Below are 26,085 nucleotides of genomic sequence, written 5' to 3'. Positions count from 1 at the left end.
AACAGGAATATAACCATTCCGATCCGTTGGTTTGAAGAAAGTCTTCAGGACCAGGCGTTTCTGCACTATAGTAACCTCTAAGTCAAGAAAGTGGATGTTAGTTGTACTGGCCTCAAAGGTCAGCTGAATGCCGCGATCATTGGCATTGAGGGTTGCCATGAAGGAGTCAAGAGAGGGCCGGCTGCCCCTCCATAGGAGGAGGATGTCGTCTATATACCTAGCCCACAGCACCAGTTCAGGCCTGTTGAGGGCATAGACGACATCCTCCTCCCACTGGGCCATAAACAGGTTGGCCAAGCTGGGTGCATATTTGGCCCCCATGGCAACCCCTCTATTCTGGGTATAAAAAGTACCCTGGAACCAGAAATAATTATGAGACATAGCGAACTCTAATAGCTGCATAAGGAAATTCCTGTGTATCACAGGAAGTGTAGAATCCCTAGAGAGAAACAGTTCAGCAGCTCTCAGGCCTAAATCTTGTGGGATACAAGTATATAGTGCAGAGACATCTGCTGTAACAAGAATAAGATCATCATGGTACTCAATATTCTCAAGTAGTCGAAATGTATCACCTGTATCCTGTAAGTAGGAAGGTATATTCCTTACTAGGGGCTGTAAGTAGGAATCTATGTATTTCCCTATTCGCGAGGTGATGGAATTTATACCACTCACAATAGGGCGACCAGGTGGATTCACAGAATCCTTATGTATCTTAGGAAGTTGGTATATTGTCGGAATGCGTGGAGCCAGTGGGATCATAAATTCTCTTTCTTTCTTATTTAGAATATTCAGAGAAAAACCTTCGTCTATGATCTGTATAAGTGTTTTTTTGTATTTAAGGGTAGGGTCACCTGGTAGAGGGCTATAAGTGGTGACATCGCTCAATAATCTATTCATTTCCCCTATGTAACAAGATTTGTCTAAGATCACTATACCCCCCCCTTTGTCTGCAGGGCGAATGATGAGATTTTTCCTTTCACATAAAGATTTAAGGCCCTGTGCTATAGAAGGGTCTTGATGTGTCCTTTTTATGGGTAACTTGTCTAAATCGTTTAAAACGAGATTTTTAAAAACATTAATAGATGGAGGTAAGATACCTGGGTTGAACAAAGATGGATTGCTCAAACCAGAGTGTCTAACTGATGTAGAATGAGAAATTTTATTGGTTACACTTGGAAGAGACAAAAAATGTCTCTGAATGTGTAACTTACGGATGAACTTATGCACATCAATGAATGTGTTAAATTTGTTAAGTTTTCTAGGTGGGACGAATTTAAGACCCTTATCTAGAATACATTTTTCACTTGCTGATAATATTGCTGTGCTTAAATTAAAAATGCCCGCACCTACTGTGTCCTTTTTCTTTTTGTGCTGGATGCGCCTCCCCCCTCTGGTGCCTCGTTTGGTTTTTGGTTTCCTCCACGTATGGGGGTATCCCTGTGAAAATCCTGATAATAAGGGGGCCCTGATGGATGATTACGGTTATATGGGGGTCTAAACGGAGGTTCATCATTGTAAGTCATGTAAGGGGGAGGGTCGCGTTGAGAATCAAAATGGTCCTCTTCCCTAAGGGGTAGATAACGATTATAAGTGCGAATTGGAGTACTATGTGAGTAGTCCTCCCTACTGTGACCATAATTGTCATCCCTCCGAGTTCTACTATGTTCACGGGAAGTATGTTGGTAGCCACCATTGTTATTTCCATGGTGTCTATCTGGGCCATAACCCTGATTATTTCTCCCTTTACCCTTATGCCAAGGTTTGGAGCCTTTCCCTTGGGGGTTAGGGTATTGGACTTGGGCAGGGGATCTATATACATAGTTATTTGTTCTAGGAGGTCCGCTGGGCCTAGGCGGGGGTGGAGGAGGTTCATATGTTAACCTTCTTTCGGTCTCCATAGCCTCAGGTTGCATAATATCTGATGGCGGATCATTACCCGGTTCTGAACCAATTTTTTTCTGCCAATTAAAAACAGCATTGGATTTATAATCGTTAACATCACGATTATACTTTTTTTGTTTTTTAATACGTTGATCTTTTTCCTCTTTCTCCAGATGGTTTCTTAGATTGGAGGATAACGTATTATACTCTGGTGTACCCAATGCTGGTATAAGTTTTTCTTTGATATCTTTGATTTCTTTGTCAATGAGGGGTAGCCTGGCCTGCTTCTTATCTATCAAGAAATTTAACAGTTTAATACCCATCTCATTGAAAAAGATGAACCAGGCATCAAACTCAACCTCTCCTTGTTGAGGATGTATGTCCCAACGTAAACCCCGAGGGACCATTTTCTCTTTAATATATTGCCTCAAGAAGGCGATGTCCCATTGGAGGTGAACTTCTGAGACCATCACGTTCTTGAGTCTGGTAAAGAGACCACTAACTTCAGTATTAGTGGAGTTAGATGTAAACACACCATCAGTATTGAAGGATCTAGAGGTCCTATATTCAAAGATATCCATTGTGTACGAAAAACAATATAACCAAAAATTATATGAAAAACAACAAAACTGAAAACAAAAAAGAAGCTGCAGTGGATAATAAGTCACAAAGATAAATATAAAAGGGGAAAACACTGCGCTATAGTTTGTGAAAAAATGGCCACAACAGCCAAAACAGCAGCCAACACTAAAAACAAACAAAGTTCAACAGATAAAATAATAAAAACAGTGTAGCGCTTCAATAATAATAAGTGTAATCAACACAAATTATAAAAATAATAATAGCAGAACAAAAATCGCACAAAACCAAATGCCTGAAAGTAAAAGTCCAACATAAGGCACTCATTCCACTATGTTGATGGCATAGGAGTGGCCAAACCGTCACATGGAAGGAAAATGGTGTACTGGACGAATATGTTCATGCAGGTAGACTTGATTGTAAACATCAGTGAATAGTAGATAAATACTTCTTACCGGAACAGTTGGACTCACACAGTCATATGACGGCTGAGTCTGGAAGGCTTGGGGTCACAGTCAAGGACCAAGGAGTGTGAGGAGAGAGGTCAGTTGAGCTGGTGGAGGAGCTCCAGGCGGTTGTAGGCTCAAGGATGGATCCTTTCAGATGGAACATCAAAGGTCGAAGTAATCAAGCTCAAACGCAGCCCGTTGGACCAATACTCCAGCCTCCCCCGAATGGGGAGGGGGGTGTTTGTAAAGTTTTAAACCAAAATCATGGAGAAAAGGGAAAAGAAAAAAAGGCTCCACATGGTGCGGGTCAAACGATATAAAAACGTTGGTTTATTGAAGTCAAAAGGTAATAAATGACTTAGTGATCACATAAAAAAACGAAATGAACTTAAAAGCAATGTGGGGTAGCTCAACTGACCTCTCTCCCCACACTCCTTGGTCCTTGACTGTGACCCCAAGCCTTCCAGACTCAGCCGTCATATGACTGTGTGAGTCCAACTGTTCCGGTAAGAAGTATTTATCTACTATTCACTGATGTTTACAATCAAGTCTACCTGCATGAACATATTCGTCCAGTACACCATTTTCCTTCCATGTGACGGTTTGGCCACTCCTATGCCATCAACATAGTGGAATGAGTGCCTTATGTTGGACTTTTACTTTCAGGCATTTGGTTTTGTGCGATTTTTGTTCTGCTATTATTATTTTTATAATTTGTGTTGATTACACTTATTATTATTGAAGCGCTACACTGTTTTTATTATTTTATCTGTTCTATGGAAAAAACATGTAAATCTTCCCAAATGTAGTCATACAAACTAGGTATTGTCCATGAACACTGTCCATATATCCAAATTATACTGAGTAATTAGGATAGTTTCAGGAAAAAAGTTGAAACGGGATATCTATTTCAGTCCATCAACAGAAAACAAAATTAAAAGGCAAAACTGAAACAAAGTGTCCTGGTGCAAATCATAAGGAGTGTACGATGCAATCCTTCCTTAACATGATTAGACTTCCAACAGTAAAATGCAGTGATCCCGAATTTGCTGGGGTGCAATCTCAAGAATGAGGTGACCCCCCTTAGTAATATTCTTACCAGATGTGCCTGGTTACATAGACTCTCAGATATTACTCCTCATCGGCTCGATCTCATCCGCTTCATAAATGCCAGGTAATACACGATCGGATGTGCTTGGTTACACGGGCTCTCAGATATTACTCATCGGCTGGATCTCATCCACTTCATAAGTGCCGGGTGATTCAAGATCAGATGTGCCTGGTTACATAGACTCTCAGATATTACTCCTCATCGGCTCGATCTCATCCGCTTCATAAACGCCAGGTAATACACGATCGGATGTGCTTGGTTACACGGGCTCTCAGATATTACTCATCGGCTGGATCTCATCCACTTCATAAGTGCCGGGTGATTCAAGATCTCCGAAAGAAGCAATTACGGGAAACACACATAGCGTAATACTGTCTTATAAAAACTCAATTTATTTAAATAAAATATTGCACTCACACAAAAATAATTCTTTAAAGCATTGGTTCACTCAGCATGCATAGTTCTTAATCACAGTCTCGGGAGAAGTAGTAGCATCAGCCGCTAATGGCCGTCACCACTTAGTAGCTCACGGTTAAAGCTGTGCGTCTCTTCCTCCCTCCTGTCAGTTCCTCTATGCTGCAAACATGTGCTACCACACTGACGCGTTTCGTCGTATTGACATCATCTGAGACCCTCAGATGATGTCAATACGACGAAACGCGTCAGGGTGGTAGCACATGTTTGCAGCATAGAGGAACTGACAGGAGGGAGGAAGAGACGCACAGCTTTAACCGTGAGCTACTAAGTGGTGACGGCCATTAGCGGCTGATGCTACTACTTCTCCCGAGACTGTGATTAAGAACTATGCATGCTGAGTGAACCAATGCTTTAAAGAATTATTTTTGTGTGAGTGCAATATTTTATTTAAATAAATTGAGTTTTTATAAGACAGTATTACGCTATGTGTGTTTCCCGTAATTGCTTCTTTCGGAGATCTTGAATCACCCGGCACTTATGAAGTGGATGAGATCCAGCCGATGAGTAATATCTGAGAGCCCGTGTAACCAAGCACATCCGATCGTGTATTACCTGGCGTTTATGAAGCGGATGAGATCGAGCCGATGAGGAGTAATATCTGAGAGTCTATGTAACCAGGCACATCTGATCTTGAATCACCCGGCACTTATGAAGTGGATGAGATCCAGCCGATGAGTAATATCTGAGAGCCCGTGTAACCAAGCACATCCGATCGTGTATTACCTGGCGTTTATGAAGCGGATGAGATCGAGCCGATGAGGAGTAATATCTGAGAGTCTATGTAACCAGGCACATCTGGTAAGAATATTACTAAGGGGGGTCACCTCATTCTTGAGATTGCACCCCAGCAAATTCGGGATCACTGCATTTTACTGTTGGAAGTCTAATCATGTTAAGGAAGGATTGCATCGTACACTCCTTATGATTTGCACCAGGACACTTTGTTTCAGTTTTGCCTTTTAATTTTGTTTTCTGTTGATGGACTGAAATAGATATCCCGTTTCAACTTTTTTCCTGAAACTATCCTAATTACTCAGTATAATTTGGATATATGGACAGTGTTCATGGACAATACCTAGTTTGTATGACTACATTTGGGAAGATTTACATGTTTTTTCCATAGAACAATAGTTCGCACTAGCACAAATCACATATAATTTCTTTTTTTCTATTGAGTATTACGCGCTGTTTTTTCTACGGGTGAATTGATGTATCCATTCACCTCGCAGATTTTTGTTTAATATACTGTATATTATCGGGTATATATCCTTTGCTGATAATTCTTGTTTGTACATTGGATACATGTACTATTATTAAATGTTCCTTTGGTCCCAATTACTAGATAACTGGTTAATTTCCCATGAAGGGAATCCCCTCTGTTCACAGAGGCCTTCTCCTAGGGGAAGACACTGCCAACTTTTTTTTTTTTTTTTAACATAAAGTTTTTATAAAATTTTTCACAGTACATGTCAGAACAGTGGTACAATCTCAACAATGATAATTATGGCAGTTTACAGCGGTACATCAAGAGAAAGAAAAAGTCAAATTTGGGCTAAGCAGCATAGCAACATATCTGATTACAGCATACAGTTAGGCAGTGTTTCCAATAAGCCAGAATTGCACTCAGAGAGTAAGAACTGCCAACTTTATTATCAAGCCAACTCTTCCACTTAGTGAAGGTTCTGGTTCTCCCTGTTTGCCTACATTTTAGCGCAATATCTTTGGGGTGGGGCCATTTCTCATAACCCCTCTCAAAAAGGGCTACATAGCATATATATATTTTTTTAAGTTACAACGAGTGGAGGAGGCTTTTCAGTTCCGTGTACTGGGGAGATTTCCTTTCACTTCAGGTGCTGGAGTAACCAATGGAAATGGGAAGAATTGGAAGATTTTCTCTCTCTGCTACTATTCTGGTGACAGCTGTACAATGGTAGATTTCAATTCACTTTTTGTACTGGTGACAATTTTTATTGGTAGAGAAGGCAGAGGTGACTTTCCAAAATATGGAAACAGAGGATGATAAAAAAAATTGTGGCAGGCCTTATGTTTTTCAACACAGTGCAGTACAAGGTAATCCACTGTCTTTCACCATGAAGCAACCAATTGATCTTAATGAATTGTCTGTGTCACATGGTTTGTTTAAAAAAAAAGCAGAGGTGCTGAGATTGGCGCATTGCTTCTCTAGTGATCCTGCCGGACAGCAACATGCGCCAGCTGTAACACAGCGTTTGGTATGAATAGACCCTTAACCACCTCAACCCCACCATATGTGTATATATATGGCCTCGTATTGATCTATACAGTCACTGTATTGCTTTTACAGGTGATGGAAAGAGGACGCCCACCTCCTGCACTTCCACCCTTACCGGGCTCTCCTATCCCATTAGGGAATCCAGTAAAGATGTGACCAGTGGCACTGGCTTTCCTGGACACAGTGAGAGGAACTGATTTTGTTCCTCCCATTGTGTGAGGTTACAGGCTTGTGAAATCATCTAATCAAACCAATCTTGATTAGATCAGATGTCGTAGAGGCCAGAGGAGAGGTATGGGGCTTAATAGACCCGTGATCTCTCCAAAAAGAGGACCTACCACATCCCATACTATTACAAAGGATGTTGTTTATCCCTTGTGATAGCAAGAAAGTTGCTAAAAAAAATGAAAAATACAGTGTTAAAAAATATCCATAAATAAAAATAAAACTATTTAAAGAACCCCCATGCTCACTTTCAAATGCAATAATTCTATTATCATATTTCCTGTCTAAACTGGCAACCTGTAAAGGCTTTTAAAGCCTCACATATAGATAATTTAATGTACCATAGTTAGTTGCCTTTCCACAGGTGTGCGCAATTTAAAAAATTGAGTTTTACATTGTGTTTGTGTTCACTACAATTCATTAAAGTGTATTTTTTCCCCCAAAAAAATGCATTTGAAAAACCGCTGCACAAATACCATGTGACATAAAAATTGCAATACCCACCATTTTATTCCCTAGTTTGCTTAGAAATATATAATGTTTGGGAGTTCTAAGTAATGTTTTTAGCAAAAAAATGCAGATTTTTACATGTATAAGAGAATTGTTAGAAATTGGCCTGGTAGACAAGTGGTTAATCTGTCTGTGGATACAAGCGAACAGCCGCAGGCTCCTGTCAACCTCTTATTGCTTTGGACAGGCTTCCCAGCCACAGATGTTTGCATACACCTGTGATCCCAACCACAGGATTCTGCTGATTCTTTACAAAGGATTGTGCTGTATGCCCCTAATCGCTTGTGTAAATGTAACCTTATTTTCTTTTACTTTTCCCATTGATTCCTTGTCATTGTGCATTCTGACTTCAGGATCCTTTGGACACTTGAGCACTAGGGATGAGGTTCAGGTTGGAGGAGTGTTCTAGGTTTGCAGTCCTGGCAAATTTATGGTGAATTCCACTGGGTTGAATTTCTTGCAAATATAATGCACTGCCTGGCCTTTGAACTTAAGTCATCTGGCTTACAATGGCCAAAAATGGGGGCTTTGTTGTGTGCCACGATTCCTCACTATGAAAGGCTGTGTTCCCAGCAGTATGTTGTCAGTGTGTGTTGGAGTACTTTAGGGAAAGTTGACAGATTGTGCAGTGGAGCGTTAGTTGCTATACTGTGTCATATTGTGCTAAATACTATGGATTGCAGGGTCATGAGCCTCATATTGTGTACCCCCTCTGGTGCTTGGTTCAGAGGTCTTTTTTAGGACTAACTTTCTGTGTGTCAGCAGCAATTCTATTTTATTAGATGCTAAAACCTTCTTCCCCCTCCCCAGTATTTTTTGCTTGTTTAGATTTTTTGGTTTTAGATTTTTTTTTCATGTCTATCCATATGTTTTCATGTTTTTATTTATTAGTTATATTTATTAGTTATATTTTATTTTTCCATTGCCTTTGTTTTCAATTTCAGGGTAGGCAGCATATTTAATTTCTGGAACAGGCATATATGCCCTTTGTCAGCAGCACATCACCACATACTTGTGCTATAAAGTAGATAGCACCAAAGCATCATAGTATGTATTACCCCTATTGTCGAAGCTACATTTAAATTTAGAAAATCCTAGTGTGGACTCGCTGGGGGTGCTGCGGCTGCCAGACATCTCTTTTTTTGTGTTGCACAGTGCTCCACTATAGTGCCATGCAACAAAAAGATAGAAATATCAGCTGGCTGCAGCAGTCCCAGCAAGTCCAAACCCAGCACTTTAGTGACAGCAGAAGGTCAGAGGGAGAGGAAGTCTCTTTCTGTGCTCCACTCATGATAGAGAGAGGACTTTCCCTCACTCTGAGCACCCGCTTCATATGGTCTGAATGAGTTTAGCAAGTGGGGAGATCTGTACTGTGTTTTTTTTTTTTTACCTGGGAGAGGAATGGGGGGTGTCTGTACTGAAGGAGAGAGGTATCTGTACTGAGGGGTCTGTACTAAGGTGGGGTGTCTGTACTGAGAGGTCTGTAATAGGGTGGGGTGTGTGTACTGAGAGGTCTGTACTTGGGAAGGGGAGGTGATCTGTACTAGGAGGAGGCATGCCTAAGCTAAAGGGTCTATACTAAGGGAAGGGAGGAGTGTCTATACTAAGGGGGAAGGGTGTCTGTACTGAGGGGTCTGTACTAGGGTAGATCTATGCTGATTGGGTGGGCTGGGAGGGGGCATTTAGGAATATTAGGGGGGTCAATCTCTACTGAAGGGTCTGTGCTGTAGGGTGTGTTTATACTGAGGGTTTTGTACTGGAGGGGGTTGGTCTGTGCTGAGGGGCCTGTACCGAGGGTCAGTCTGTGTTGGGGAGGGGTCTGTCTGTGTTGAGGAGGGGTCAGTCTGTGCTGGGGGTCAGTCTGTGGTCTGTGCTGAAGGCTCTGTGGTGGCGGGTCAATCTATGCTGAGGGGGTCTTTGGAGGTCCATCTGTACTGAGGGGTCTGTGCTGGGTGTTCCATCTGTGCTGGTGGTCTGGTCTGTACTAATGGAGTACTAGGAATTTGTACTAGGAAGAAGGGGTCATTATGGTTTGGTTTGGTACTCTGTAAAGTGATCTGTGCATTACGCACTCCTGACCCCTGACTATAGAAACTTAGGTGAATTTATCAAAACTGGAGCAGATAGAATCTGGAGCAGCTGTCCCATGGCAACCAATCAGCTTCTAGATTTAATTTTGAAAGTGAAACTGAACAAGCTGAAAAAACAGTAGAAGCTTATTGGGTGCCCATTCAAACTGCACCAGATTCAGTCTGCTCCAGTTTTGTTAAATTTCTTTCAGTGTATTATACATTGCATATGTTTACCACTGCACTCCTAACTACATTCCTCTTGAAGTTAAGCGAGCTGTGTGTAGAAAAGCATATGTAATGGAACTGTTTCATTTTATTAAAATTAGTGTGCTGAGGTTTGTACCTGTCTGTACTGTTGCTTATGGCACATTCACTAAAGCATATTTTGTGGGTAAAAGGACTGTGACATATGTGTGCAGAGTATAGGGGAAATAGACTTGGGTTTTATTTAATTATAACCCTTTAAGCTCCTCCTCTGTTATCACAAATTAGCCACACCCACAAATTGGTGCTGCGCGTTCCCCACAGTGCTTTATTTCTTCAGATAATTTTTTTTGTGGGGGTATTTAAAAAATGATCGCACGTGGGTAACATATGTGCTAGGTAAATTACTGAGATTCTGCATGCAGAAGTATTTGGGTGATGAGCAGGTTCTGTAGGACACATCAGGGTCAGGCTGCATCATCTAGAGGAAGGGCACCTCTGCCTTTTCTAGAGAGTGGCTCTGCCATGCAGCCAAGGCATGTGCCACAGTTTGTACAACATGAGCTAAGGTTTCTGTCTTTCCCTGCAGTCAGTTTGCTGTCTAAGAGGGTATTTAGCACAGTAGGAGGTTTTGTTATGGATAAGCAAATCTGTCTGTTCCCTGTCAGGGTGGATCGGTTCTTGTTCATTAAAATGAACCTGTCTTGGATTACCAATGACTACAAAGCCCCTGCTGCTAATGTTACATGGTAAACTTTCAATTTTTATCTGGCACAAAAAAGATTTCTCCCACTATTATCAGCTTCTGCCACCTGCCCTGGCCTGTTTTGGAGCTCTAGCATTGTAAAGGTACCAAACCCAGCTGCCAAATTTGTAATGTTTGCTGCAGGGTAGAACTTGCTTTGGAACTCAGTTTGCAGCCCATTGCAGTACTACGGCACTCAAAAATATTTTTTGGACTAGTTTTCTTTAAATAATACACTGACTAATGTGTATTTCAAGATAAAATCTGCCTGGTCTCTCCCTCTTATATTGCAGCCTAAACAAGCTGCTTACATACTGTTCAGCTGCTGAACAATCGTTTTGATTATTGTCTCTCAAATAACGCACTCTCCTTTCTATTTCAATATAAAATGTGCCTGGTCTCTCCATCTTATATTGCTACCTAAGCAAGCTGCTTACAATACTGTCCACCCGCTGAACAACATTTGTGGTTATTGCCTCTAAGATAATACACTTTAATGATTATTTCAAGATTTCCATCTTACCAAACTGCTTACATTATGTCCAGCCACTGTGTTATGTACCTGTGGCTATTGTCTCCCAGATTATACACTATGTTTAATGTAAAATAGAATCTGTCTTTTCTTTTTCCATTTGTTACCTATTCAAGTTCTCACTTACTGTCCTGATACTAGTCAATTTCTACTAAACACATACCTGAAATCTACATTTTTTATGTTTTTGGAATAATTGGGGAACGCAGGGATGGGAGGGGGTTTGAGAAATGTGGAGTTGTGGTTTTGAGGGTTTTTAGTGTGCTCTGTTTGAGATTTGAATACGTTTTGAAAGCAATGCAAAGTGGTACTCCATAAAGAGCTCATTCACAAAATATACTATTAAACTGTGTCACTTTCAAATTTGTATGAAATTAATGGATTTAATATATTTTTTTATTTAAGTTTCATAGAGCTGTTAGACCTGCTATGGCTGCTACTTTCACCATTCAATTCAGGCTCATCACCGCTTGTCAAAACATCAGCCGCAGCCAAAACTAACTAAGAAAGCCATTTTTCAAGTTGTAATGAATAAGATTGGAGTTTGATGCTGTTTTTAAGCCAGACCAAATCTAAAAGTGAAAAAAATATCTATTACAATTACGGTATGTGATACCTGTCTGTTGAAAATGTATTGTTTCATAGCACTGCATACAGCTTGAAGGCATCCTCCAAGTACACAATTTAAAAGATTAGTGTTTTTTGTCGCCCTTGAAGTCACATTAAAGTGATGATATGATAATAAATATGCCACTACCCTTAATTTTGCCAGTATTGACTTTTTTCAAATATTTTAAAGTGAAAATAAGTATTTTTTTCAGTTTGGCCAGTGATAGTTTTAAAACAATCTGCGTATTGTGCAGATAAAAAAAACATACATTTTCTTTAATTTGTCCTGCTTAAAACATCACTGCTTTGCTTTAAAAAAGAACAATATGACACCAAGGAAAAAAAAAAAGAAAGATTTGCTTAAGAATGATCAAAGCAATAATACAAAAAAATTAAAATAAAAAAAACTAGCCAATGAAAGTGAGAGGGGTGAAGTCATTAGAGGTTAAATAAGGATGACTTTATTTAACCTTAAAGAAATTGAAAAAAAAATAAGGATGACTTTTACTTAAAAAAAACTGTTTTCATCTATGGGTTTTGCTGGAGCCTAATATAAGACCTGATCAAAATAACTAAAGAGATAACACTAAATATACTGTAACAGTGTTATTACATTGTTATTATTCAAAAACACAACAGAAGCTGTAAGTGCTCCTGCAACACAGATGAAGACAAACTGACTGCTTGGTTCCAGCAATTACTTTTACATTAGTATTGTGGGAAAGGGAGACGCTTTTGGCATATGTGGTAAAGCCAAGATATTTAGACAAAGTTTTATTTTGGGGCGGGCTTGTACTTTATTTCCCAAGAGTCTTAAACTAGTTAAAATGTCATACAGAAAAATGGAGAGCTACATTGACCATAGCTGCAAATACATTTATTAAAATGTCTGTAAGCCTCAGACATTAAAAGTGAACAACAAACAAACCAAGTCTGGTTCTTCTCTGATCTCTGATTCCTCTGCTATCCGTGTGAGTCTGCCTTCCAGGAGATGTCCTGCCCCCCTCCAGCATGCAGCAGGCAACTCATAGGCTTGACTCTGTGTTTTTCTTTGAGCCTGTTGGGGGGGTTACATTCATTGGCGAAGCAGGACCAAAATTACAAAAAAAGAATAAAGTTATAGAGACAGACCATTAAAGAACATAAGTAATTATTTTCTTACAAGTAGACCTCAAGCAAAAAAAGGACAGAAACATGACAATTAATAGTGTTGAAATTAAACATTGGTCCAGGGCCACCCATTTTACTTGCCGACAACGGAATTTTATAAAATCGATGGTATTTATTCGGAACAATATTTCAAGCTTGCCATTTGTTAATATTTTTTGTTACCATTAAAAATGTTTTCAGTTATTTTTTTTCTTAACCACTTGACCTCCGGAAGATTTACCCCCCTTCCTGACCAGGTCATTTTTTGCAAAACGGCACTGCGTTACTTTAACTGCCAATTTTGCAGTTGTGCGACATTGTACCCAAATAATTTTTGTCCTTTTTTTCCCACAAATAAAGCTTTCTTTTGGTGGTATTTGACTTCACATCTGCGTTTTTTTTCTTTGCTCTATAAACAAAAAAAAACAATATTTATTACTTTCTGCTATAAAACATATCCAGTTAAAAAAAATCGAATTTCGTCATCAATTTAGGCCAATATGTATTTTGCTACACCTTTTTAGAAAATCCTAATAAGCGTATATTGATTGGTTTACATTTTTTTTTACTAGTATTGGTGGTGATCAATGACTTATAGTGGGACTGCAATATTGCGGTGGAGAAATCAGACACCTAACTGGCACTTTTGACACTTTTTGGGGACCAGTGATACTAATACAGTGATCAGTGCTAAAAAATATGCACTGTCACTGTACTAATGACACTGGCTGGGAAGGGGTTAACATCAGGGGCGATAAAAAGGTTAACGGTGTGCCTAGGTTCTGCTTACTCACTGTGGGGGAGATGGTTTGACTATGAGAAGGCAAGGATCCGTGTTCCTGTTTAGCAGAAACACAGGATCAGTACGTTCCCCCTCTGACAGAACAACAATCTGGTTTGTTTACATAGGCAGATTGTCATTCTGCCTGTGTCCTGTGTACTCAGTGGGTGCTGGCGGACATCAAGTCTGCAGTACCCGCTGCTGGGTTCCCACTCACAGCGGGAGAGGGTAGCTGGCAGTGTGCACACGCCCCAGACCTGTAAGTGTCAGATCGTGTACTAGGCCATCCTGGTGCAGGAAATGTACAGTGGGCTGTCCACAAGGGGTTAAAGCAGAGCTCCACCTAAAAGGGGAAGCTTCACTTGTCTGCCTCCTCCCCCCACCGCTGCCACCTTTGGCATATTTTGCGGGGGAGGAGGGGGAGCGGGTACCTGATTTTGACAGGTACCTGCTCCCACTTCCGGCTCAGTTCACCATGGAGCAAGCAAAGACAACTGACAGGGACAGCAAGGCTGTACATAAAATGCCTACAGGGGATCACATTCACTAACATTTGAGTATCCAGGTGATCCAGGGTAGTATCCAGGGTGAGAGGTGGCCATAAATGGGCTTGAGGTACTGGCCTGCCCTGCTACACTTGCCATGTCCGAGAGAGCCTTCACCACAAACGGGTGAATTTGGGAATGAAAAGCTGCATTTTATTAATGTGAGTTAAGAGTGTGCAGTGTTTTGTCTGCACAGTGTGTTTTTTTTTTTTTGGTGGGTGGTTTTTAAAGGATGCAATATTGGGACAATAAAAGCATTTCTTGAATAAGACTGCCAGCTGCCTAACAATCTAATTAACACAAAGTTAAAGGGTATAAATTACATTTACAAATAACATTTACCATACATTTATACAGATAACATTATGAATTACAAATTATAAATAAAAAATACAGTTTATTATTTCGGAGACAACAGTCAAAATATTGCACACATTTGTGCCACAGTATGTAAGCAGTTTTACAAGGCTGTAGATACAAAGGGAGAAACCAGGCAGATTTGAAGTTTACAAATATAAATTACAGCGTATACTCACATTTTGAACAGATTTCATGCACATTATAAAAGCTTATTTAGTACATCTCAGCTTAAAGAGGAACTTGTTAAAAAAAAAAAAAAAAAACTAAAGTTAGCAGCTTTAAATATTGTAGCTGCTGACTTTGAACAGACACTCTCCAGTTCAGGAGTCCAGCGCTGTCTTTACCCAATGTCATTTCTTCCCAGTGCTGCCATCTTGGCTGTGGGAGTCGGCTGTGATGTCCTGCAGCCTCCTAGGTCATTTAACATGGGAAGAGTGGGCTAAACTTCTCACCTAGGCAGGATTTGCAGAAGTGGGAGCATATACTTGTCAGAAAAAGGTGCCCACTTCCGAAAAAGAAAAAAAACTTCAAATGTGGTAGAGGAAGGGGGAGAGGCAGATTAGCAGTACTTTCACTTTTTAGTCTGCTTTAAGAGAGGGATACCAGGCATGTTTTAATAAATAAATCAATTTTCTAGTTTCTTTTACAAAAAAAGCCAAAAAGATGCATAGTAAGCACTTTTACTAGATGGCAGTTTTGGTAGGAGACAACAAGCAGGCTATATACATTTGAATGAAAATTGTTTTTGTTGCTTCATATTTTGGCTATATTTATGATTTTAAGAGGAAACAATAAAGAGGATTGTTTTAAATGTTTTTATATAACTAAATTGATTATCCTGTGATGGTGAGCAGTCTGAATGCTTTTATCAAACAGATGAATCTGAATGCTTTTATCAAGCTGATTAAAGGCTAGGTGAGAAGGAGGAGATGTCGATAAACAGGACTTTAGCAAGCACACTTGAAAAAGAAGTAAAAGATTCCTATAAAATATGTCGGAAGTGTGGCTGGATCAGGTATTCTCAAGCAGCCATACACTAGTAGGTATCTGTACAAATGTTTCTTTGTAAAGCGCTTTGAGAAGCTATCTTTAAAGGTGCTATAAAAAATAAAGTTTAATGATTAATAATATTAATACAAATTCTGATGAGTACATTTGATGACTTGACTAATGTTGTTCAAAAGTACTTAAAAATTTTATTTTATTTATAAAATTTTATTACGGAATGACCATTTCCCGAATGAGATCCAAAGTAGTTTGTTCAGAAAACAATTTCCACCCTGCTCCTTCAAATTTTCTTGTGACTGTGGTTAAAAACAAATGTTATTTTGACCCGTAAGATTTGAAACTCAACTGAACATCCCTGAAAGGAAAGTTTTCAAAGTTCTTCTAGTGTATTGCCAGCTTTTTATGACACTTTCTAGGTCATAGATAGAGATCAATAGTGCACCTTCAATTAGGAAGTTACACCTTACCAATCCTTAGATGTTGTGGCTGCCTTAATATTATTTTTACCCATTTTCACCTGGTGGTCCTGCCAGTTACACACTTCCTGTCTAATGCCCTGTACACACGGTCGGACTTGCCGACGGAAAATGTGCGATCAGATTGTGTTGTCGGAAAATCCAATTCTGCGTGGGCTCCATCTGACTTTTTCCGTTGGAATTTCTGCCACAAAAAGTTTTAGAGCTCGATATAAAATTTTCCGACAACAAAATCCGATCGTTTAAAGTCCGATCGTGTGTAAATTCCGATGGACAAAGTGCCATGCATGCTCAGAACAAATTACGAGACGAAAGCTATTAGCTACTGCCCTCTTTATAGTCCTGTCGTATGTCTTCTACGTCACCTCGTTCTGAACTATCGGATTTTCTGACAACTTTGTGCGACCGTGTGTATGCAAGACAAGTTTGGGCCAAAATCCATCCGAAAAAATCTGACGGATTTTGTCGTCGGAATGTCCGACCGTGTGTACAGGGCATTAGAGTGTCCCCTCTATCTATGGAGAAGCTATACAGACACCCTTGAACAGCAGAATTGTCTTAAGCCCCCGTTCCCAGAATTTGTCATGCAATTTGACAGTTCCAAATCGCATGTCAAGTCGTATCCCATTGTTTGAAATAGAACCGTTCAAATAGCTGCGGCTCATGTTGCAGCAACCTTGGAAAAGATTCCTGCACCATGTTTTGCCTATTTTATTGCGACTTGCATAGACTTCTGTTGTATGAAGCCGCAGTAAAATCAGCAGTGCAAATTGCACTAATGTGCAGCTTTGATTTCAAAGCCGCACCAGTGTGAATGGGGGCTAAGAGGGTAGTGTTAGATGGACCAGCAGATTTAGATGGACCTTACATAAGTAACTAATAAATTAGAGTGAAATGTCTCTCTTTAAATTATTACAGAAACAGTTTTTCCCCTTTTTTAGGATAACTATTAAAAAAAAATGACCATTGTAAGTAACCCTATCAGTGTTAAAGGAGTTATAAAGTCTCAAGGTTTTTCACTTTAATGCATTCTATGCATTAAGGTGAAAAAACCTTCTGTGCTGCAGCAGCCCCCCAGAGCCCCCCATTTCCTTACCTTAACACAATTGTTCCAGCAATGAGAATGAGCCCAGCAGCCCCAGCCACTGTCTCGGGTCCTCATTGGATAGATTGGTAGCGGCAGGAGCCATTTGCTCCCACTGCTGTCAAATCAATCAAATCCAGTGCCATGGGACCTGGGGGCGGGGCCGAGTCCTACTGTCTGTGTCAATGGAAGCAGCAGCAGGACTCGGGAGCGTGCCCGCACGAGTGCCCCCATGGAATGTGGCTCTCCCTGGGAGCACTCGATGAAGAGAAGGGGCATGGAGCGCTGCTGGGGGACCCCAGAAAAGGAGGATCGGGGCTGCTCTGTGCAAAACCCTTATGACATGTTTGTTATTTAAAAAAAAACCTTTACAATCACTTTTATTTTGTCTCCTTCAACTGGCACTTTTGTTGGACAGCTATGGTACTAGAGACTAAAATTCAAATACTACTTCCAATATTTAAAAAAAAGACAACTAGACCCACTATTGTGGTATACAGTGGTGTGAAAAAGTGTTTGCCCCCTTCCTCATTTCCTGTTCCTTTGCATGTTTGTCACACTTAAGTGTTTCGGAACATCAAACCAATTTAAACAATAGTCAAGGACAACACAAGTAAACACAAAATGCAATTTGTAAATGAAGGTGTTTATTATTAAAGGTGAAAAAAAATCCAAACCATCATGGCCCTGTGTGAAAAAGTGATTGCCCCCTAAACCTAATAACTGGTTGGGCCACCCTTAGCAGCAACAACTGCAACCAAGCGTTTGCGATAACGTGCAATGAGGCTTTTACAGCGTCCTGGAGGAATTTTGGCCCACTCATCTTTGCAGAATTGTCCTAATTCAGTTACATTAGAGGGTTTTCGAGCATGAACGGCCTTTTTAAGGTCATACCACAACATCTCAATAGGATTCAGGTCAGGACTTTGGCTAGGCCACTCCAAAGTCTTCATTTTGTTTTTCTTCAGCCATTCGGTGGTGGACTTGCTGGTGTGTTTAGGATCATTGTCCTGCTGTAGAACCCAAGTTAGTTTCAGCTTGAGTACACGAACAGATGGTCGGACATTCTCCTTCAGGATCTCTTGGTAGACAGCAGAATTCATAGTTCCTTTTATCACGGCAAGTCTTCCAGGTCCTGAAGCAGCAAAACAGCCCCAGACCATCACACTACCACCACCATATTTTACTGTTGGTATAATGTTCTTTTTATGAAATGCAGTGTTCCTTCTACGCCAGATATACTTGGACACACATCTTCCAAAGAGTTCCACTTTTGTCTCATCGGTCCACAGAATGTTGTCCCAAAAGTCTTGGGGATCATCAAGATGTGTTGTGGAGAAATTGAGACGAGCTTTGATGTTCTTTTTGCTCAGCAGTGGTTTTCTCCTTGGAACTCTGCCATGCAGGCCATTTTTGCCCAGTCTTTTCCTGATGGTGGAGGCATGAACGCTGACCTTAACTGAGGCAAGTGAGGCCTGCAGTTCCTTGGACGTTGTTGTGGGGTCTTTTGTGACCTCTTGGATGAGTCGTCGCTGCGGTCTTGGGGTAATTTTGGGCGGCCGGCCACTCCTGGGAAGGTTCACCACTGTTCCATGTCTTCGCCATTTGTGGATAATGGCTCTCACTGTGGTTCGCTGGATTCCCAAAGCTTTGGAAATGGCTTTATAACCCTTTCCAGACTGATAGATCTCAATTACTTTCTTTCTCAATTGTTCCTGAATTTCTTTGGGTCTCGGCATGATGTGTAGCTTTTAAGGATCTTCTGGTGGACCTTACTGTGTCAAGCAGCTCCTATTTAAGTGATGCCTTGATTGTGAACAGGTGTGGCAATAATCAGGCTTGGGTGTGGCTAGAGAAATTGAACTCAGGTGTGGACAACCACAGTTATAGTATGTTTTAACAAGGGGGGCAATCACTTTTTCACACAGGGCCATGATGGTTTGGATTTTTTTTTTACCTTTAATAATAAACACCTTCATTTACAAATTGCATTTTGTGTTTACTTGTGTTGTCCTTGACTATTGTTTAAATTGGTTTGATGTTCCGAAACACTTAAGTGTGACAAACATGCAAAGGAACAGGAAATGAGGAAGGGGGCAAACACTTTTTCACACCACTGTAAATGGCTACAGGCTTTTTAATATTATCATAGTACAATTTACCAACAATAAACCATTTATTTCTAAGAATAACTATAACAAAACAAAGCCACGTAAAGAAGGACCATGAAAAGGGGAGGGAAGGATGTGTCTTCTTCAGCTGCAGCTGTTGATCTAATGTTTCTTAAATTTCTTTTAGGTCCATTGAGTCACCGACAAGCTGCAGAACTTTCCAGAAGATGTTGAAAAAATTGCACAACAGGTAAGTAACAAATCAAATAAATGTAACTTTAAACTGCCCATTTGAGTTGATCCCGGGTCCCATAGGTAGGGGTCACTATTGTGTTCCCCTACATTTCATTCTGTTCGTGTTCGAGTCGAACGCATGTTCGACTCAAACATCGGCTGTTCGCCCGTTCGGCGAATTCCGAACGTTATGGGCCGTTCGCGCCAAAGTCGTGTGGCGCTCACGGCCCACAATGCACTGCGATGGCGCAGTGCATTGCTGGCTCATGATTGGCCAAGCATGCACTGTGACCCCGCATGCTTGGCCAATCACAACGCTGGCAGCGAGGAGAGCCATAATTGGCCACAGCCTGTGGCCAATCATAGCTCAGGCTGTGTAGTACACGCCCCACACTATATAAGGCTGCCAGCGCGGCGGCCTTGTGTAGTGTGTTGGCGTCTGAAGCAGTTAGTGGGTGTTCTGTGTACCTTCAACACAGTATACACTGATCGTTATCGGCCGATTTTTCGTTCTTGCTCTTCTGCAGTGGTTGTTGTCTGCGTGCCCTGACCGCAGTATACACCGATATATTCACCTATATAGCTAGCGATATATCTATCTTTTATAATAGAGCTTGCAGTCAGTGTTAGGAGCTTGTGCGTGCTGTCTGCGTGCTCTAAACCCAGTACACACCACTATATCCACCTATATAGCAAACTATCTTGCTTGTTTTAAATAGAGCTTGCAGTCAGCGGTAGGAGCTTGTGCGTGCTGTCTGCGTGCTCTGAACCCAGTACACACCACTATATCCACCTATATAGCAAACTATCTTGCTCGTTTTAAATAGAGCTTGCAGTCAGCTGTAGGAGCTTGTGCGTGCTGTCAGCGTGCTCTGAACCCAGTACACACCGCTATATCCACCTATATAGCAAACTATCTTGCTTGTTTTAAATAGAGCTTGCAGTCAGCGGTAGGAGCTTGTGCGTGCTGTCTGCGTGCTCTGAACCCAGTACACACCGCTATATCCACCTATATAGCAAACTATCTTGCTTGTTTTAAATAGAGCTTGCAGTCAGCGGTAGGAGCTTGTGCGTGCTGTCTGCGTGCTCTGAACCCAGCACACAGGAGAGGCTTCCGAGGAGAGCAGACGTGTGTGGTAGAGCTCTGTGGAGAACCGTAGCTGTCTTGGACATCCAGCCTTATGGCGTCGGCCAGCCCAGGCTCGGGGCCCTCTTCCCGGCCTGGGGCTACAGCTCATCCCCCTGGTGGAAAGGAAGGCCTCTCCAGGGAGGAACGATTGTTTTTATCCACCCAAGTGGAGTTAAGCGACTGGACCCGGGCACAGCCGGGTGAAGACGGCTTGAAGCTGCAGAGGCGCAGGGTCAGGGTGAAAACCCTGATCCAGAAGGCAGTAGAGGTATACGGCAAGAAGATGGAAAGGCTGACGGCTCTCAGGAACTCCAGAGACCGTTCAGGAAGCAGGAAGAGAGCAGAGTACAGAGATACCATAGAAGAGCTTAAATCTGAATGCAGAGACCTCTGGCAGCTCCTGGGCGGTCTCTGTGAGAAAGGAGTAGGAGAGAGAGGATTCCTGCTTGAAATAAAACGGGAACTCCTGAGAATGAGCCAGGAGGGCTCCCATGCAGGAAGGAGGGGAACACGGAAGAGCTTACCCGAGCCGGCTGTGGAAGACCCTTTGGCAAGTGTGGAGGAAGAGAGAAGCCAGCATCCCGGTACAGACATCAGTGAGGACGGTGCCCCCCTTGGAGCAGTAAGCACGGAGGGTCCCCGGGTCCATGTAAGTCCGCCTGCCCAGTCCGTGATTGGGGCAAGGGTTGACCCGGGTAGGGTACCCGGTGAAGTGTTGGGAGGCTCCAGGGGAGAGGGAAGATCGGGAAGTGTGGAGTGCCAAGGGAAAAAACTGGTAGTAGTCCTCACCCGGAGCCATCTGGAAGGGCCGGTACAACCTGTTGTCAGCAAGTCCGCGGCTGATGGTGCAGCACAGGCCCCCCCAGTGATCCAGGGTGATCCGTCGGTCCCCCATGCGGTGCGAGGGTTGCCGGCCATAATGGCGGCCCCGCCGCGGCCGCACGTGGTAAGGGGTTGGAGTCTGTGGCGCCAATGGCGTCTGTGGCGTCTGTGAAGACATATGTGGAAAGGAGATCTTCTTCTGCTGCGGACACCATGGCGGGACATGTCGCGGGAAAATCCGCGTCATTTCCGGCGCAGGGGGCCGCGACCGGAAGTGGCTCCCGTGGACCGGAAGTGACTGCCGCAACCGGAAGTGGCTCCCGCGGACCGGAAGTGACTGCCGCGACCGGAAGTGGCTCCCGCGAACCGGAAGTGACTGACAATGCGTCCCCGGAAGTGCAGGAAATGTCCGAAAAGACTGTGGAGTCACCACATGATACTGCCCACGGCCTCTCGGTCGAGGCGGAAGGAATGGACGAGGATTTGGGAGACCCACTGGGTACTATCTCGGAGGGGCAGGGGGAATCCCCTGGTGTGGATCTCCCGGCCAGGCAGGGGAGCTGGGGTGAATCCCCTATGGGAGAGTTGGGAGCGGAATGCTCCGCACTGAAATTTATAAGGGAGCTAGAGGGATCCCAACGGGAGGAGGTGATGGAAGTCGCCTCCCCCCAGGGTCCTGCAGTAGAGGTGGCTAGTGCCCCGCCCCCCATGGTAAGGGTGAGGAGGAAAGTAAGGGTCACAGGTGGGCCAGAGGGTGGGAAAACAGCATCAGCTCAGCCTGGGCCTTCCGGCCTGGTTCACGGGGAGCCTGACCCTTCCCCCGCAGGCCCCAATACCATCTTGGGCACGCAAGCCGAGGCTAACCTCCTGAGTGCCCTGAAAACTGGGCGTTCGTTTGCCCAGGTGGCAGGTGCGTCTGTGCCCCTAAGGCCCCTGTACGGCCAGTTTGGTGCCCAGAACTTCAGGGCCCCCCCCGAGGAGCAGTTCCAAGGGGCGAATGCCTGGTCCAGGGGTACAGGGGGTCCCGAAAGGCGCAGACGCAACGTGGTGCAGCTCAGGTGGGAGGAAGCGACCGCTTGTCCCAGCAGGGGTCAAGTGATTGATTACCTGTTGGAGCTTCGGTTTAAGGTTTCGGACCTGTTCGCAGTGATACATCCTGCGAACTCGAAAGAGTTCGATATTAGCTTCGTCTCCGTGGTCTCCATGGAGCTTTTCCTGACCCTCTACGAGATTGTCGGGAGGTCTGAACCATGGAAAAGTTTCCGGGTAGTGCCTCTCTCGAGGCAGGAGGAAATTAAAAACATCACTGTGCTGGTCAGGAACGAGTCTCTCCCGCCTGAGGACATCGCCACCTGGCTGGCGCGGTACGGACAGCTCCAGTCAGGGCTGAGGAAGAGCCTTGACGAGCGCGGGGTCTGGACGGGTGCGTGGCAGGTCAGGATCCGGCTCAAGCGCCAGGGCAACACCGTGGCGCACGTTCCTGGTAGCGCGTTTATCGGGCGAGACCGGATCCTGGTCTTCTACCCCGGCCAGCCCCGTAGGTGTTTCAAGTGCGGCAGTCCTGCACACCTCAGTGCAGACTGCACAATGCCTCGGTGCGTGAGATGTAATGGCTTCGGCCATTCATCTGATGGTTGCAGACTGATAGTCTGCAACCTCTGCGGGGAAATGGGGCACCCCTTCAGCCGTTGCCCCAAGGCTTTCCGGGGGCATCAGGCGGGCGGGGCTGCCCCAGGCCCAGGGGGTGATGGTGACCCTAGACAAAGTGGAGCCCCCAATCCCCCAGAGCCACAGAGGGAGGATCCCCCCCTCCCTCAAAGGGTTAGGCCCCCCAGGCGTGAGCAGGGGGCGGGTAGGGTGGTTGAAGACCCAATAGGTGGTTGCCCAGTAGACCCCCCGGCCCAGCCTGGGTCAAGGAGGGATGGAGTAGTGACAGGTAGACCGGCTGATAAGCCGGTAAAAGCCAATAAATCATCCATTAAAAAGCCTCAGACCCCCCCCCTCCCCCCCTTCCCATCCTCCCCCAGCTCCCCGTGCTCCCGGCTCCTCCCCTCCTCCCTCCCCTGCCCCCCCCGGCCCATCCCTCCCCCTCGTACTAAGCTTCCTCCCCCCCTTTCCCATCCCCCATCCCCTGTGTCCTTGGATACAACCTCCCCAAGCCTAGGCCTGGCTGTTAACCCCATGCCCCCCCAAGATTCTTCTGGGGTGGGTGCCAAATGCCAAGCTTACCTGGCAGCAGAAAATCCTTCAGAGACCCCTATGGACACTACTGGTCCTGGGAAAGGGGCAAATAAACGGCCCAAGGACCTATCAAGTGGTAGATCGGACGGAGAGAGTGGGAGGGAGCCCCCACATATTGAGTGGGAAAAGAAGAAAACAAAGAAAAAGAAGAGAAGGAGCCCGGGGAAGGAGGGCGGCGGGGGTCCTCAGCCTGAAACCAGTTCGGGGGCGGGGGGGGGATCCCTCGCTTGCCCTCTGGAACCGGTTTGGGGTCCTCTCCTCGGACTCCGAGGTGGATTAATGTTGTAAGTTTAAAGAGAGGAACGTAGACTTTTTTCACTAAGGATGACGGCGCCCTCTCCAATACGCCTTGCGACCATTAATGTCGCAAGTGTGCGTTCTGCGGCGGGTAGGTTTGCAGCCTTTGATTTTCTCGGCCGGGTTGAAGCCGACATTTTGTTTTTGCAAGAGACCTGGCTGGCATCTGTGGCAGTGATGCATCTAGCAAAGAGGGAGTGGAGACATGGGCCCTCCCTCTGGTCTCTTGCGGCTGAGCCCTGCAGTGGAGTTGCGGTCCTTTTTAAGACTGGTTCGGTGGCTTGTCGACGAGTGATCGAATTAGAAATGGGTAGATGTTTGATTGTGGATGCAGTCGTGAGGGGGGAATTCCTCCGCCTCATAAATTTCTATGGTCCTCAGTCCCAGAGGGGGAGGAAGGACCTTCTCACGCTGCTGAAACCATACCTGTTTACATCCCAGCAGGTGGTCTTTGGTGGTGACTTTAACATGGTCACCAGGTCAAAGGACCGGGCAGGCACCTCAGGCCCTCTGGGATATGATAGTATCTTTTTGAATAGAATAGTGAGGGAAGCTGGGTTGGTGGATGTGCACGTTCGCCACTTCCCCAACCTCACTGGTTTCACATACTCCAGAGGTAGCAGTAAGAGTAGAATAGACAGGTTTTTTTTGAAGGGGGACTCGTCCTTTGCGGCTCCTGTGCTGCATGCGGTCGAGTTCTCTGACCACTGTATGGTATCGGTCACTCTGAATGTGGTGGACACCCCTCAGAAAGGTAGGGGTCTGTGGCGACTAAATGGGTCGCTACTTGAGGACCCTGAAATTAGGTCGGCCTATGAAGACTTCTTTAAGGAACAAGCCTCGCTCCTTGAGAGCGGCTGCTCCCGCCAGGAATGGTGGGAAGTAGTGAAGAAGAGGTCGGAGGGCTTCTTCCGGGAAGTCTCAGGCCGCCGGGCAGCATCCCGGTACCAGGCCTACCAAAGGTTGCGCAGGCGACTGGATCGCTTGGTTTCCGATGGTGGCCCTCAGGACCAGATCTCAGATCTGAAGCGTCAGATGAAGGAGTGTCAGTATGACCGTCTCGCCTCCCTGAAGCTGGAGAGGGATTACGGGAAGTTTACCAACCCGGATCCCTACAAAAGCTGCGGGGACATGGTGAGTGGGAAGGTCATACACGGACTGAAAGATCCCTCGGGTTCCCTGGTGAGGTCCAAACCAGGCATCTTGGGGATCGTCAGAGCCCATTTTTCAGACATCCTTCGGAAGAAGCCGTTGGATCTGAGAAAGGCCAAACAGTTCCTTGACGAGACTCCGCTTGAAGTGGGGTCTGACTCTCGGGACTCTTTGGCAGAAGAGATCTCTGTGGCTGAGATAGAACAGGCCATAGACTCTTTGTCACCAAAGAAGTCGCCGGGGCCCGATGGGTTCACGGCAGAATTCTACAAAACCTTTAAGAGCCTCTTGTCTCCTCGTCTGAAGGAGGTTTTTAACGAGTGTTTGGCATCCGGCCTGCTCCCTCCTTCGATGAGAAGGTCAGCCTTGATCCTTCTGTCCAAAGGGAAGGATCCGTCTGTGGTAGAGAATTGGCGTCCCATTGCCCTTCTCTCTACAGATAGAAAGATTCTGGCAAAAGTATTGTTTGTGCGTATGTCTGCTGTCGCAGACAAGCTACTGTCAGTCTCCCAGCACTGCACAGTTCCCGGCCGCAGCACCTTTAGTGCTGTCCTTAACGTCCGGGAGGCTGTGGAAAGGTGCAGGGCGACGGGTGAAGGGCGGTACCTGCTGGCACTAGATCAGAAAGCTTTTGATCGGGTGAACCACGAGTACCTCTGGCTTCTTCTGGAAAGATACGGCCTGCCTGATCAATTCATTGATTGGCTTAAGATCTTGTACAGGGGGGCTGAGAGCTTCCCTCTGGTCAATGGTTGGGTGGGTCCTACCTTCCCGGTGGACTCTGGTGTTAGGCAGGGTTGTCCGTTGAGTCCCCTTCTCTACGTCTTTGCGGTCGACCCTTTCGTAAGGAGGCTAGACTGCGAGTGTTTGAGGGGGGTCCTGACGGAGCCCGGCAGTGGCCCAGATAAGGCGGTGAGGGTAGTGGCCTACGCGGACGACGTCTCGGTGGTGGTGGCTAGCCGAGAGGAGGCCCAGTTTGTGGAAACACAGATTGGGGGCTACTCCGAGGCGTCCGGTTCGTTGGTCAACTGGGATAAGAGCGAAGCTCTCT

This window comes from Lithobates pipiens, unplaced genomic scaffold, assembly GCF_037356315.1.
Source record: "Lithobates pipiens isolate NorthernLeopardFrog02 unplaced genomic scaffold, aLitPip1_a1.2 Scaffold_22, whole genome shotgun sequence".
NCBI classification, from domain to species: Eukaryota; Metazoa; Chordata; class Amphibia; order Anura; family Ranidae; genus Lithobates; species Lithobates pipiens.
This window is presented reverse-complemented; position numbering follows the sequence as displayed.